At 34.1% G+C, this 5,114-nt stretch overlaps 1 long non-coding RNA gene across 1 annotated transcript; it reads left to right on the plus strand.

The window, feature by feature from the left end:
- Positions 1–2,946: 2,946 nt before the first annotated feature.
- LOC135118721 (uncharacterized) lies at positions 2,947–3,869 on the plus strand. Its single transcript, XR_010277738.1, has 2 exons — positions 2,947–3,575; positions 3,732–3,869. It is a non-coding gene; the product is annotated as an uncharacterized LOC135118721 (long non-coding RNA).
- The last annotated feature ends 1,245 nt before the right edge of the window (positions 3,870–5,114 follow it).

The raw sequence follows: 5,114 nt of genomic DNA on the forward strand, positions 1-5,114 counted from the left end.
CACATTTACTGAAAGGAGTGAGGAACAATATACTCACAAAAGATTATAAATATTACAATTTTTGATAATTGCGAAAAGTACATAAAACGGGATTACTTCAAGCAAGTCTACGAAGCTGATAAATACTGTGGAGAATTAAAATGTCTCTTGAAACTCACGGACGATGATATTTATGTCGACAAAATAAGAAAAATGAAAGTGAAGCCAGCCAAAATTTTTAGACTACAGGGCATCTCGCGGCAAGAGGTGATATTCCAAGAGAATGACAGAATTTAGTTCAATTTACCAAACTAATGAACAATGTATTCAATTCTTTAAATTAAAATACCTTTCATGTGCCTGATGGCAAAATATACAAAAGTTGTGTACGCCGATTCAGTAAACACCATGATTTGTGGAAGAATGCCATTAAAACTCTAAAAACAGTAACATTTATTAAACAATTAAGGACGAAATAGTAAAATCCGTTTTAGTGAAACAAAAGCAATAACATCAATAAATACTTTAGTCGCACAATTGAAGGAATGCAACAATGATGCTGTGCTAACTCGCAATTTCAACCAGGACCCATGAGAAAGGTAATTTACAAGAAACTATTAAGAATGTTGCACCTACTCATATTCTTAATTATGATGAAACTAACCAATCTGATTACCCCGGTAATGCTAAATGCATTTTCAGGAGAGGTACAAAAGAATACTGAACAGCTCTAAGAGTTCTGTTTCAATTACGTTTTTCATGACTGTAACTTTGACATTTTTCAAACCGCATCAATAATTTTAAGAAAACGGTACTTTCTCATAATGTAGTTTTAATTTCAATTTTATTTAATTTTAAGTAAATTATTTGTATTTTTTATTTCAATTTTATTCTGACTTAGATAAATGAAATCAATATCAATATTATGCAATTTAACTCAATCAATTTAATTTAATGCATGTTGTTATAATTCTAATTTACCTATTCATTACAATTTAAACAACTTATTATTATATTGTGAGAATCTTTTGCAATGTTGTGCTTACCTTTAATTTAGACATGCAATATTATCTTATATGTGAATGATGGATTACCATGAATGTGTCTGTATTTAGTTGGTTTGCCTTAAATAAATAAATAAATGTGTACCGTGTCAGCTGTTGGTGATTGCCTACCAACATATCGCACCCCCGGTGCGACACTGTCACTTTTGCAAAAAACACAAAAATGAGATAAATACTTTAAAATGGTCCGAAGAAAGACTTATGTGATCAATGCGTTGCACATGAAAATACACCAGCTCAAGAAAAAGAAAAATTGTACGCCAGCTACAAGGTTCACCAAGAAGAAAAGAGCTTGAGTAGAATTGAAAAAGATAGGGACATGAAAGAATGTCAAGATCCTCAAAGTACTAACATCGTATGTACCTACGACCTACGAGATGTCTTGCCATGCCCTTTAGGAAATTCATCTGCTTTTTTCTATAAATCCAGGCTAAATTGCTATAATTTCACTATTTCCAATGCAAAAGATCGAGAAACTAAATGCTATTTTTGGCATGAAGGCTTAGGCCACAGGGGATCTATAGAAATAGGATCTTGTGTGTACTCATATTTGTTAGAAGTTGCAAATAAGTATCCTGGCTATAATATAATTTTTTACTCAGATAATTGCTGCGGCCAGCAAAAAAACCGATTCATATTTGCAATGTACCATTTCGCAGTAACAAAATTAAATATAAATTCTATCGAACACAAATTTTTGATACGCGGGCACACACAAAATATTCCTGACCAATACATATCTATAATAAGAGGAGCGAAGAAGACAGGGGAACCATTTTTGTTGAAAGAAATGAACTACAGTGATTTTTTCGATCTTAAGGCTTTAGCAGATAACATAAACTTTAACATGAGCAAAAATATTGAAGGGGACGCAATTAAAACTGGGGAGATTATGAGCATTAAGTTTACTAAAAATTGTGCCAATTATCAATATCGAACAACCTATAAGACTGAAACATGGAAAGAGGCCAAAGCTATATTAGAACCGAATAGAAATAACTTACGTCGAGGTCGAGGCAACGTCACAAGCATCAACGAGATCCTGATGAAACCAGCGTATACCTCGAAGATTGCTGTTACAAAACGCAAGAAGCGCGACTTGTTGAGTTTGGTAGAGACAAACATAGTACCAAGATACTATGAACAGTTCTATAGAGATCTCATTTAATTGAATTGATCTTGTAAAACCTACCTCCTTATTCAATATTTTATATGCAATATTAATTGTGATTGCTATTAAGACTTAATAGCACTTAGTAGTAGTAATAGCGAAACACTTAGTGTTTCGAATAATTTTAATATTATACTACTAAGAATAAGATACCTATAAGTGATTAACTCGCTGTGATGTCACAAGTCTGATTAAACTTAGAATTCAGATAGTACTTAATTAGAACTAGAAGAATTGGTTCAGAACACAGAGTTATTTTTATTATTTTAATTATAAGTAAACATACTTAAGTAAAAATCTCATTTTGTCCTAATTGTTGTTTTTTGAGAGACTTTCATACACTATTTTCTACTAATTTTTTTTCGTACAAATGATAAGAAGTACAAAATTTCTTATGTTATTTCGAAAAGTTTAGACTAATTTTATTTCTTTCGTTAATAAAACTACATATTTATGATTAAAAATAAAACTAATTAAATAATTTGTTCTTGTTTTCTTTTTTCTTAGAGTGACATAACTACAGTTATAATTTTTCGTTAGATCCACAACGTCACTTCTGAGGGCATTGGAAGTTTTAAATAATGGTATAGTATATTTTTTAAATTAGAAAGAGACAGGTATTTATCCAAAAATAAAGTTGGTAGTTGACAGTTTAGTATAGACTATTCATCTCATTGGTATATCTTAAAGTCATTGTTTTGTGAGGTATCAACCTCACAAAACAATGACTTTAATGCCCGTTTTCACCAACAACCTCTTACCGTTTCCCTATCTAAATGCTACTTTTAGTAAGGATCCCTCCCAATTTGACACCTACCTAAATTCATTTTCACCACACTTGTACATGGATCCCTTAAGTAAGTGACAGATTACTAGTTCTACAAACGATAATGCAAAGTCGATATTTTATCGATAAAATGATTTTTCTGTACTTCTTAAGAAATAAATGTCTATCGAGTATGTATTACTTAAGCCTGTGAGTTTTTTTTCTTGTGATGTTATTTTAATTTAACTTAAACTACATTACGCTATGTTTTATGCAATAAAACAGTAAAGAGGTTTTCTATAGGTGAATTTTTACCTATGTCATTCGCGCGTTTGTCAAATTGACTGATGTGTATGTGTACATAGAGTGAGGTTAATTTTGGGTTTATTATTGTTGAATAGATAAGTTTATTTTGGCAGAGAAGAGAAAACGAGGATAAACCTTTCTTGCAGAAGAAAAAGACAAGCTAGTGAAATTGCTGACGTCTCATAGAGACACAATATTAAACAAAAAACGGATGGGACCACGAACGAAGCCAAAAACAAAGCTTGGATCCAGTCACAAATAGTTTTAATGCGACAGGAACCCTTTACAGGTAAATGTGAATAATATCTGTGTATAATAATATAGTGTATTAAGATATTGCCGCACAACTGTGTTCCTTGTTTTACTGTCTACTGGCTTCATTGTATTTTTGTTCTCCATGAGTTGATGGATTTAAGTATGGGGTTAAAATTATATATTTATTTAGTTTCAGGTGGTGCGAGAAATTGGAAAGACGTGTAAAAACATGCTGCGCCCAGCCCACCTCAAATTGAATTGGTGCAGGAGGATGATGATAATGTTTGGTACATCATATGAGGACTAATATTAAAATATTTGTTTACTATCTTTGTTTTAATTTACATAATTTATTATGTTCAATGTTAGTCTACTTCTTACCTCCAGAGGGTATCCCCTATCACCTAGGAGATAGGCTCCTCCATATTCACCATTTTCGAATCATTGGTATCTACTGCAGTTTTGGTATTTAAGGCCAATTCAAACCTGAGCGATATTCGCTGCCGCTGTGGGTAGAGGTAGATACCGCGCCGGTTTCGCTCAGGTATTTAGTATCAAGTATAGTTACCGGCACGGATATTGAGCTCTCGGCGGAAGAGTGGGGATCGCTTTGCGCACTGTACACAAGGCAATAAACCAATAAATGGCTTCTGCGCAGGTGAAGGTCAGGGCTCAATATCCGTGCCGATAACTATACCGCGGCTAGAGCGACCTGAGCGATATCCACTGCCGCTGTGGGTAGAAGTACATACCGCGCGGCAGCAGCGGCATGCATCCCGAACATCAACAGTAATATTAACGCATACCCACTGGGTTTTCTCTGTCGCAGGTGGTAGCGAATACCGCTTAGGTCTGAACAGTCATATTACCGCATACCCACAGGGTTTTCTCTGCCGTAGACGGTAGCGAATACCGCTTAGGTCTGAATAGGCCTATAGTTGTCCCGGCCACCGCGAAACTACATCAGTCATTACCAGATTTGCATCTGTTATGGTCTGTATATTTATGGACATGCAGGACTTCCTATTTTTGAATAATTCAGCGACATCACGACCTAGCAAGTGCATTCATAGCAAGTGATAACCTATAATCTTATAAAAAAGTCATGATCATCGTACTTTTTTCTCAGACATCTGCTCTTTCACGTAAGATAGGTACGTGGTCTTCTAATGATTATTATTTTACATATCCACAACCTCCACAGCTTCTAAACTTTCTAAAAGTTTACGTTTAATTTTCTTTTTGCTTTTTAAACATGGTATTTTTGGTGTTACATAACATATAAAGGTACATTTCACTATCCACGGTTCAAAATATGTTTGTATTCTGTAATGATAATGATAGGGGTTGTTTAAGCAGGCATCAATCGGGCCCCCAAGTTGAAGTCAAATTTTAAGGTTATAATTTGACACCTAGGCTTTGGTGAAAATGAAATTCTTATTAAGTGTTCCGTAAATGCTCCCTAAATTTAGGTATTCGTTGGTGAAAACGGGCATAAGAGTTTTAAATGCTTCTCCTGAAAAACTACATTTCTGCATAAGTGACAGTATTGCACCGGGGGTGCGATATGTTG

Source organism: Helicoverpa armigera, chromosome 25 (genome assembly GCF_030705265.1).
Source record: "Helicoverpa armigera isolate CAAS_96S chromosome 25, ASM3070526v1, whole genome shotgun sequence".
NCBI classification, from domain to species: Eukaryota; Metazoa; Arthropoda; class Insecta; order Lepidoptera; family Noctuidae; genus Helicoverpa; species Helicoverpa armigera.